The sequence below is a fragment of the Bombina bombina genome, chromosome 5 (genome assembly GCF_027579735.1).
Source record: "Bombina bombina isolate aBomBom1 chromosome 5, aBomBom1.pri, whole genome shotgun sequence".
Classification (NCBI taxonomy): domain Eukaryota; kingdom Metazoa; phylum Chordata; class Amphibia; order Anura; family Bombinatoridae; genus Bombina; species Bombina bombina.
Genome location: NC_069503.1, coordinates 1026505423 through 1026517424, shown reverse-complemented (window position 1 = coordinate 1026517424; position 12002 = coordinate 1026505423).

Sequence of the window (12002 nt, the reverse complement as noted above, 5' to 3'; positions counted from 1 at the left end):
TGGCATATGAGACTGCTGGACAGCAGCCTCCTGAAAGAATTACAGCTCACTCTACTAGAGCGGTGGCTTCCACATGGGCTTTTAAAAATTATGCTTCTGTTGAACAGATTTGTAAGGCTGCGACTTGGTCTTCGCTTCATACCTTTTCCAAATTTTGCAAATTTGATACCTTTGCTTCGGAGGCTGTTTTTGGGAGAAAAGTTCTTCAAGCAGTGGTGCCTTCTGTTTAACCATCTGTCTTGTCCCTCCCGTTCATCAGTGTCCTGTAGCTTTAGTATTGTATCCCACAAGTAAAGGATGAATCCGTGGACTCGTCTTACCTTTATAGAAGAAAACTAAATTTATGCTTACTTAATAAATTGATTTCTTCTATGGTAAGATGAGTCCATGGCCCGTCCTGTCATTTTAAGACAGATTATATTGTTTTGGTTTAAACTCAGTTACCTCTGCACCTTGTAGTTTCTCCTTTTTCTTCCTGTACCTTCGGTCGAATGACTGGGGTGTGGAGCTAAGGGAGGAGCTATAGAGACAGCTCTGCTGTGATGCTCTTTGCCACTTCCTGTAGGGAAGGACAATATCCTACAAGTAAAGGATGAATCCGTGGACTCGTCTTACCATAGAATAAATCAATTCATCAGGTAAGCATAAATTTAGTTTTTAGAGATGCTGAGTGAAATAAAATGACTCCGGTGCGCAAGCGGTTAAGAAGTTATGTGTGAGGCATGGGCTGCACGGTGTCTCTTATGGACTGTGCAGACGTGTGAGCCTCAATCACTTGGAGTCAGCTCAGTCAGGCGGCTCATCGCTCCCCTTCCCGCACAATTTCTCCCTCCAGACCTCCAGTCTCAATCAAGTGAGTCATAGTGTCTGACTCTGAATCTGATTAGGCAGCACTCTGACATCACACACGCGCACCGCGGCCCTCCAATAGGCTATAAGCAATAATATAAATTTAAAAAAAGGGAGGATTAGTGCGCGCTACAGGATAGTATTGCTATACACTACTCTAAAGATACAATCTCTGTAATGTATCAGATACAAGTAAAAAACACTAGCGAAGCCTAAGCTTCAAGATAGAGTAAGTGCGCTTGTGAGCTAAAAGTATATACACCATATAAAAAATAATAATCAAATTTAATAAACGTAAATAAGCATAATATACACAATATATAAAAAAAACTTTACTTAGGGACGTCTCCCTGTAAATCCAGGATTATATTAAAAGCTGAGATATAAAAATACTTGCTATATTAAATGCAGACTAAATCCTAAATAGACTATGCAAACATTGTTTCAGACAGCAGTATATAGAAGTATATTATTATAAATTGCTATATCTCTATAAAAGATAATATTACATTTTTATAGAGATATAGCAATTTATAATAATATACTTCTATATACTGCTGTCTGAAACAATGTTTGCATAGTCTATTTAGGATTTAGTCTGCATTTAATATAGCAAGTATTTTTATATCTCAGCTTTTAATATAATCCTGGATTTACAGGGAGACGTCCCTAAGTAAAGTTTTTTTATATATTGTGTATATTATGCTTATTTACGTTTATTAAATTTGATTATTATTTTTTATATGGTGTATATACTTTTAGCTCACAAGCGCACTTACTCTATCTTGAAGCTTAGGCTTCGCTAGTGTTTTTTATAAGCAATAATAGCCGGGCCAGCCCAGGGACAGGAAGTATACACTGTGTACTACCACGCAGTGCAGGGAGCCAGCCAGAGCCCCGGGAGCGGGAATTGCCGATAAAAAAATTAGAGAAATTAAATAGTAATGTAAAGTAAATAATACATTTACATTTATTTAAATTATTAACAAGTTAGTGCTACAACATCAGTCATTAATACATTTTATTAATACATCCCTGTGTCTGTCCCTCACTGTCATGATCCATGATCACGCTTCAGGGTGGCAGATTTTCCTCGGCAGTCGGCACCGCTCTCAGTGCCCCCCAGCTGATGTGATCTAAGGCGGCTGCCTATACTGCCCTATATAAAACGCCGGCCCTGACTAGATTTTATTTTATTTTATGGCAAAGCCACTGATCAATAACAATGTGAATATTCTATATTACAACACTGAACAGTCAATCCATTTTTGCAAAGAGTTTATTAGAAATTATTATATATATAGTAGGTTTATTTAAGACATCACCAAGGACCAAAAACTTGTGATATGTTAAAATACACTTTTAGATGCAGCAAATAAAAACCAAAAACATTCTTGTGCCTTTTTAAATGGACAGTAAAGTCATAATAAGACATTCATGATTTAGACAGAACATGAAATTTTAAACAACTTTCCATTTTACTTTTATTATTTAATTTGCTTCCTTCTCTTGCTATCTTTTGCTGAAAGGTTTATCTAGGAAAGCTCAGGAGCAGCAAAGAACCTAGGTTCTAGCTGCTGATTGGTGGCTGCATATATATACCAATTGTCATTGGCTCACCCATGTGTTAGAAACCAGTAGTGCAATGCTGCTCCTTCAACAAATGATACCAAGAGAATGAAGAAAGTTTGATAATAGAAGTAAATTGGAAAGTTGTTAAAAAATTGTATGTTCTACCTAAATCATAGAAGAATAATTTTGGGTTTCATGTCCCTTTAATTTCTAGACATTTTAGAGTGCACATCTTGCAAGGACGATGCTGAACCATACATTATGCTGAATCTATATTTACTCATGCAATATACTTGTAAGCATATAAAATATATAAAACACATTTGTTTTAGCTCAAGGTAATATGACTACTGACTGGAGAAAATGGGGCAATCACACAAAGCTTTTGCTTGTTAACCATTTAGACCAGGTGCCCAAACAATATTGTGGTCACCAGAAGACCTCTAAGTAATTATTCTATGGCACTGATTCATTTCACCATGGATCAATACATCAGTTTTTATCACAATGATTCACTCCTATTTGAAGTTCTCATCCAGGTCCAACATATTGTCATGCCGCTCCCTTGCGCCACCTTGGCTGTTGTCAGGGATGCAGCAGTTCTTGTGAGCGTGCATCGATGACGTCATCGCCGCACGTCTCTCCTCCTCTGAAGCCAGATCTCTTGAGTTTTTTGGCGTGAATCGGTGCCTATGTAAGTACCTTCACAAGCTACAGTCACTGCCCAAGTATAGGCTATGTGTGCACCTGGGTGCTGTATTCCTTAAAGTACTGTATTGTTATAACGTTGCTGAACTCTGCCTGTCTGACCACTCTGCTTGCTTAACCCCTAAAGTACTGGATTGCTATAATGTTGCTGAACTCTGCCTGTCTGACCATTCTATTGGTTTACCCCTGAACTGTTATACTGTTGGATTTACTTTGTTGCTGACTCCTGCCTGTCCCTGGTCATTCTATTGGTTTACCCCTGAACTGCTATACTGCTGGATTGCCTTCCTGTTGCCGGACTCTGCCTGTCTTGACCATTCTCTGCCTTCATCTTATAGCTGTGAAGGACTACCCTGCCTACTGTGAGTACTGCTTACCTCATTTCATAAACTCTCTCTGTGTAAAGGTCTTACCTGGATTGGGGTCTGTATCAGAGATATATGCTCACCCTTACAGGTATCACAGCCCAAAGTGATCAGGTAAGAAAACCACCTGGACTGTGAATAAATGCATGGGGGCTGTGTGCAAAAAACAAGGATCCAAGTATGCTGTACAAACAAGGGTAAATCCAAGAGAGTAGTCAAGGTATTGCAGAGATCAAAGGAAGCCAGAGGTGCAGGTAAACGATGAACAGAGCTGGGGTCACAAGCCAGGGTCAGTCTTGGGGATTCAGGAACAAAGACACCTAAACTAGAAACAGGAAACATGAAACAAAGAACTGACACTGAGCACAGGAAAAGGCAGAGTTATATAGCCAGATAATGAGCTGCTAATTGGTAGGAAGTCCCAGTTAAGTCTGACTGACAGGTTGTAAATGAGCACAGGTGATCCAGGTAAAGCAATATTCAGAGTCCAGCCCCAGTGCTGCAGGCAGGATAAGGAAAGGTAATGAAAGCAGCTGTGGCTTAGAGGCAAGAGAACAAGCTTAGAATAAGAGAGGACCCAGGTTCAAGTCCTCGCTTGCCCCCAAAGGGGCCCCCACGTCTGGCTGTCTGCATGGAACGGTGGGAACTGTGACACTCTGTTCTGGGATATTTCCTATCATTCCACTTGACGCCGGAATAAGAAGACTACTGGCCAAGTTTGGTCTGATAGAGAAATATCCCACGAGCATTACACATGTGAAACTTTACAAACTTTGACTTCATACTGTTGACTAACTGAATCAAAAAAAGAATACACAGCATATATACAATGAAGAAAGGTGGCATAAATTATGAACTAATTGCAATGTAAATATCACGCTTAAATGCACTTGTTAATACTTGGTATTAGATCAACTAGCTAAATAATAGAAAAAGGCAAATATAAATATAAAGTGATCAATACCTGTAGCACTCAATAAAAAGGTGAATACTGGATAATAAGAGGTTAAAGGTAAAGCAGCAGACTACTTAGATGTCCAGCACATTTAAAGGGATCAGACAATAAGAGGTTATGCAGAGTAATACACTGGGACACATTCCAGACTGGGTAATATTTTTGTTTTCACAAACTAACTATAGCAGTTTTTCAAAAGCACAGTCCAGTAAGCAAGTAATCTAATACTATTTAGACAGCAAGTGGAAACTCTGTAGTAATTTCCAATAAGCACAATCTTGTAAACAGACATTGTACACATACAGATATTCAGGTATGTAAAAACAATAATTACACCTGAAGCATGCTTGTAAAATGGTTTATGTAAATATTTGTAATTGTAGCATATTTGCATGTCTGCTTTGTTATGGTAAAGCAGTCTCTCTGGAGAGAGCAAATTGTATCTCCTGGGGCTGGTCACAAGTGTTCCATAGAGTTCTAGAGGCATGGTCAGGATTTTTCAATTATACCTTAGTAGGTCTAGAAGCATAGTCAGGATTTTTCACAAATACCTCTTGTAGGTGTAGACAAATAGTCAGGATTTTTGACCTATACCTCAGTAGGTCTAGACTCTAGAGATATTGCTGGGGTTTTTCAATAATACCTGAGTAGGTCTAGGAAGCATGGTCAGGATTTTTCACCTATACCTCAGTAGGTCTAGAGGCATGGTTGGGATTTTTCACCTATACGTTGGTAAGTCTAGAGGCATGGTAAGGATCTTTCACCTACACCTCTCAGTAGGTCTAGAGGCATGGTCTGGACCTTTCACCTACACCTCAGTAGGTCTAGAGGCATGGTCTGGACCTTTCACCTACACCTCAGTAGATCTAGAGGCATGGTTGGGATTTTTCACCTATACCTTGGTATGTCTAGAGGCATAGTTGGGATTTTTCACCTATACCTTGGTATGTCTAGAGACATTGTCAGGATCTTTCACCTACACCTCAGTAGGTCTAGAGGCATGGTCTGGACCTTTCACCTACACCTCAGTAGATCTAGAGGCATGGTTGGGATTTTTCACCTATACCTTGGTATGTCTAGAGAAATGGTCAGGTTCTTTCACCTACAACTCAGTAGGTCTAGAGGCATGGTCTGGACCTTTCACCTACACCTTGGTAGATCTAGAGGCATAGTTCTGATTTTTCACCTACACCTCAGTAGGTCTAGAGCAGTTTATGCAATTTTTTTCAGGTCATTGTCCCCTTGGTTCTCTAAACTCACCATCGACTCTGGCTAACGTATCTCATAAAAATATTCAGGCCAGCAGTGCATAACCCCTAATAAAGATAATTACATAATTCAATATAAAGCCGTAACAATTAATTATATTCAATTTTTACTCAATGTATACTCTTTATATTGTCTGCTTAGTTTGGTCTCTGTTTGCCTTATTACTCATCATTTACTCTAGAGACTTATCTTGCCTTATTTCCAGTTATATGCTGGATTACTATTTCATGCAGATTTCTGTTTTATTTGCAAAGATTTCCCTTAATGGAAATGTATACCTACTTTTTAAAGGAATAAATACAAACAAGTTTTTTCAAAAGAAATGTTTATTCACACTTGTGCAAGTTACTTGATTTTCAGACTCTAAAAAAGTGACACTCAAACATTTAAAGTGACTGTATTACACATGGTCAGCATTTTTCACCTTCACCTCGGTAGGTCTAGAGCCATGATAAGGATTTTTCAAAAAAATAATACACTATAATCTGCTATTCTGAAATTAATGGATTATATCCCATAACAGTGAATTGATGAAACAATGGGACATTCCAGCCAAAACTGAAATGAACACAAGTGCAAAAATATTTTTTTAAAAAGCTTTCAGTTAGTGCTTTTACTTTGCATGGACATGTGGAGCATATCTAGATATGCTTCATACACCAAAAGCTTCAACAGCATGTCTGTTCTAAGAGCTGAGGGTGCCTTGCACTGTTTCAATGATTACTCTTTTCACCTGTTACAAGCTACTATTGGCTGTCTGAGAAGACATGCTTTTTTTTAAACACTGGTGTATTGACCATATCTAGATATGACCCATGGGCCTGAGCACATGCAGCGGTGTCTGCAGAAACCACATATGAGGGGGCACACATTTAAAAGTAGGAGGGACACTGCCAAATACCTCACCGGCACTCACAGATAGCTCCAGTTTTCAGTGAATCAGGCAGTTAACCCCAGACAAGCCTGGGTGCAAAGCCTATATGGAGAATTAGAAAACAAAATTATTAACACAACACACAGAAAGTCTGGCACTCTCTTGCAAGTACACAGCTAGATTAAAGGGAAAGTCTAGTCAAAATTAAACTGTCATGATTCAATGCAATTTTAAACAATTTACTTTTATCATCAAATCTGTTTTGTTCTCTTGGTATCAGTTGTTGAAAGCTAAACCTAGGTAGGCTCATATGCTAATTTCTAAGCCCTTGAATGCTGCCTCTTATCTCAGTGCATTTTGACAGTTTTTCACAGCTAGACACCATAAGTTCATATTTGCCATATAGTTAACATTGTGCTCACTCCTGTGGAGTTATTTATGAGTCAGCACTGATTGGCTAAAATGTGAGTCTGTCAAAAGAACTGAAATAAGGGGGCAGTCTGCAGAGGCTTAGATAAAAAGGTAATCACAGAGGTAAAATGTATTATAATATAACTGTGTTGGTTATGCAGAACTGGAGAATGGGTAATAAAGGGATTATCTATATTTTTAAACAATAAAAATTCTGGAGTAGACTGTCCCTTTAAAAGCAAAATGGGAAAGTTAGATACAGCATTTGGCTAAATGCTGATAGGCCCAGAACCACGTTAAGGTCTGTGTTTTGTAAGCAGGGCCATAAAAAGAGGGATGGAGCTGTGTGGTATGCATGACATGGGCAAGGATGATGGCTACCATGCAGGCCAGGACTGGGATATCAGAGCAGCCCTGGAAATTTTGGAAGACTGGCCCAGCCACCCCCTTTACCTTTCTGCTTTCAGGAATGGAATGGCCTTGTATAGATGAGCTATGCTGCATGCAAGGCTCGCTTCGTGTCCTGGCTGGGAGGCTCCCTATGAACATCTGCCTATGATGTGGCCCATGACCCACTGACAAATCTCCCGGCATCCTGGTGGGCCAATCTAGCACTGAGACCATGGCTTGGGCCAGGTGGAGTCTGGGTATGGCCTGATGATTGAAAAACATTATATTGGGAGGGATGATCAGAGATTGCAGGGCACATGGGGTGCATCTATTATCCTGCCGGTGCTTATGCCCTACTGGACATACCTTTAATGCATAGTAAAATCTCTCACTGAAACAGTGATAGCTTTTGCTAGAAGCATTATTGCTAATAAAAATGTATTTCAGTTTTGACTGGATTGTTCCTTTAACTACTTACCCTACTTTACAACATAATAGCTCTCCCTTATACTACTTTAACATTTTCCTAATATAATTACACAGTTAAAGAAATATAGATGGTGCATAAGACAATTCATACCTTTGTCCTGATATACCTTTAAAGGGCCATAATACCCAAATGTTTAAACACTTGAAAGTGATGCAGCATAGCTGTAAAAAGCTGACTAGAAAATATCTCCTGAATATCTCTATGTAAAAAAGAAAGATATTTTACCTCAAAAGTTCCTCAGTAGCCACCTCCCATTGTAAAGGATTTCTAAGCAGCATTTTAGTGTGTCTGTCCTAGGACAGCTTAGGGGATGAGCCTCGTGAACTCTCATATTATTTCACCAATCAGGTAAAGGAAGCTTACTATGAAATCTCATGAGAGTTAAGTCAAATCTCATGAGATCACAGTAAGAGTTCATGACCTCAGCACTGCTGATGCTGATTGGCTGCTGTTCATTTCTTCATTTTTTTTTTATTTTTACCTGCAGCTGGGAGCAGGTGAAGTATAACTTTTTGGTGCTCGGACAAAATTCCGACAGACAAAATGCCGAAACACATTCGTCCGTCAGACATATGTCCGAAATACACTGCTTCCGACTGCACGCCGAACAGCACAATCACACAATCACGTAATTGCGTAATTGTCATCAGTAAAAAAGCGGAAAATTTAAATATATATTGTGGCTACTGAGGTAAAAAAACAACACAAACACTTAAATAAATAAATTTAAAAAAAACATCAAATTAAAAAAATTGAGTTCATAAAGACGTGTAAAGGAGGAAGAAAAATGTTATATGAAGGTTATGCATACATTGTAGACAAAAAAAAAAGAAAATGTCACATATTGGAGATGTGAAAAAAAAGGTTTTTGTGGAGGAAGGCTAAAAACCATTAATGATATAATTGAAAAAGATGCATCAAATCATTCACATCCACCTAATGCAGCAAGAATTTTATCTATGAAAACAATTGAAAAAATAAAAGAAGTTGCTAAAAATTCAGAAGAAGTAACATCAAGCATAATACAAAATTGCACATCTAATTTCCCCCTTGAAGCAGCAGGAGCTCTACCTAAAAAAGAAACTCTTGCCAGAATGGTACGTCGACATCGAACAACACCAAATGGAAACATTTTAAATGATGATTTAAGAAAAACAACCAGAGGAGAAGATTTCATCATGTACGAAAGTGAAAATTTAATCATTCTGTCTACTAAAAAAAATGTAGATCTTCTTTCAAAAAAACAACACTGGCTCTGTGACGGAACATTTGACTCAGCTCCTTTAGGTTTTCAGTTGTATACAATACATGTTTTAATAGAAGATAACCATACCATACCATTAGTATACTGCATATCAAAAAATAAAAATCAGGAAACTTATAATTTAATTTTTAGTATTATAAAAGAAAAAAATCCAGATATCAATCCTATATCAATTACTGTAGATTTTGAAAGAGCAGCAATAAATTGCATGACAAATCTTTTACAAAATACAATAATTTATGGATGCTTTTTCCATTTTTCCCAATGCCTGTGGAGAAAAATACAATCTTTAGGCTTAAAAATATGGTATAATAATGAAAAAAATGCTCTGATCATAAAATGCTTAGAAGCATTAGCATTTGTGCCAGTGGAAGATGTAGTTGAAACATTTAATGACTTTGTAAAATCAATAGAAAAACAAAACAGTAACATTTTATCTGAATTTTTAAATTATTTTGAAAAAACCTGGATTGGCGAACTACAACAAGGTACAAGAAGAAAACCTACTTTCGATATTAAGATGTGGAACACTTTTGAAAGAACAAAACTAGGGTTACCTACAACAAACAACTCTCTAGAAGGATGGCACAGAGCATTTGACCAACGAATGTCTATAACCCACCCAAGCATTTGCAGACTAGTTTCAAAAATAAGAAAAGAACAAGCAGAATGGGAGTTAACAATTGAAAAAAATAATTCTGGAGTTGAACTGAGAAAACCAAAAAAAAAAATATGAAATCATAAACAACAGGATAATGAAAGTTTTAGAAAAATACAGTGAATACTCAAGATTAGACTTTTTAAAGGCAATAGCACATAATATATAAGATTTACTTAAATAAATCAAGATACATTCGGCCGAGGGCAGATACGATCCAAAATTTTCTGTTACAATCAGTGACTCGGGCGCCGCAACCGCCTCTGGGAACCTATCCATGGGTCCCTACCCTCACGATGTACTTTTAACACATAATATAATTATTATAATTATAATATTATAATTAATATGTTATATATAAATTGATTTAATTATCTTTTGTCAGTCCACTATTAAAAATGTTATAAATGTTATATATAAGTTGATTTAATTGTCTTTTGTCAGTCCACTATTAAAAATGTTATAAAACCGTGATTTTTAAGCTTCATTCCCACCCAGCAGCCAGATAAATGTCTTTCGGAATATTGTCCGTCGGACAAATGTCCGTCGGACAAGCGTCAGTCGGATAACAGTCCGGCCACGAACTTTTTACACAGAACTTACTCTGCTGAGCTGAGGAGATCCTTTTTTACATAGAGATGCTCAGGTGATATTTTCCTGTCAGCTTTTTACAGTTATACTGCAGCAGTTTCAAGTGATTTAGCATATGAGTATTATGTCCCTTTAAGCACTGGAGAAATCATAATAAACAAAAAACTTTTTTTGCTTCTTGAAAAGGTTTAACTAAAAATTGAGAGGAATACTAAATAAAAAGATGGTTTGTGTATGGCTTCTTTTTATTTATGCTTCAGTACTCAGCAAATGTTAAAACTAAAAAAAAAAAGCTACAAACTGTCAGTAAATATATGATCAGGTTTTCCTGGTAACGAAAACAGTTTCTTAACCACAAAAATAATCAAACTCGTTGGTTGCTACTAAAATGATCCCTAAAGACCCAGAATACAATGGATGTTCTAATACCAAACAGAACCCCAGACTTACCTCTCCTAAGCTTTGACGTCAGTAGGACTTACTAACAACTTAGCCACTTGTCTGCCTGCTCTTCACTGAATTACACTAAAATATTTTTTTGAGATTTTATGGAAAGTTTCAGCAGTAATAGACAGTGAATAAAAATAAAAACCACTAATATGTAAATAAAACTAGGCAGAGCAAAAAAAAGGGTTGATTATTTAACATTTATTCTAGGACAGAGAAGAGAATTTATTAGAACCTTAACCTGAGGTTATAACTTTTTTTTATATAGCATTTATACTTGAAAAAAAATGATCTCTACTTATAATTCATTTTTTTTAATTTTGTTATAGAGACAGTGGACTTTAAATTCTTTTTCACTTTAATGTTTTTCTAATGATCAATTTTACCTAATGTATTATTATTATTATTATATTAATTAGCTCTTTTACCTTTATTTTGTCATTTTAAATAGCTGTTATCCTGCTAAAGCTTCCACTTATACTAAAACTGTTAATACTGCTGTAATGGCTACAGACCAAAAATAACGTTCAAATATGTGTGCACTCTACTAATTAAGTTAGGATCAACAAACAGGTGCTTGCAGTCATAACAATTATTAAAAGATAATTAAAAAAAAAAGAGACTAATCAATAAATATATGATTATTAAAGAACGACAAGGCAGCACTCAGATCCAAAATGAAGAAAATAATTTATTTAAACCTCTTCACCAGTGTCTAGGACACACAATCATCAAATTGAAACAAATGTAAAATTCACATAAAACACCAAACTAATCCAGGCCTGGGACACAGTGGTTAAATAAGTTAGCAGATACAAGGAAAATTGTACCCGCTCAGTTATTTAACCACTGTGTTCCAGGCCTGGATTAGCTTGGTGTTTTATGTGAATTTTACATTTGTTTCAATTTGATGATTGTGTGTCCTAGACACTGGTGAAGAGGTTTAAATTAGGGTTGCACCAATACCATTTTTTTTTAAGACCGAGTACAAGTACCAATACTTTTTTTCAAATACTCACGGATACCAATTACCGATACTTCTTTTTTAATGTCATATAACAGTTTATCAAGCACAATACAGACTAATGATTTAAGATAGCTTCTTTATAATTATGAACTGTAACTAAAAAGAAATTTTTAAATAATAAACATTTTTATT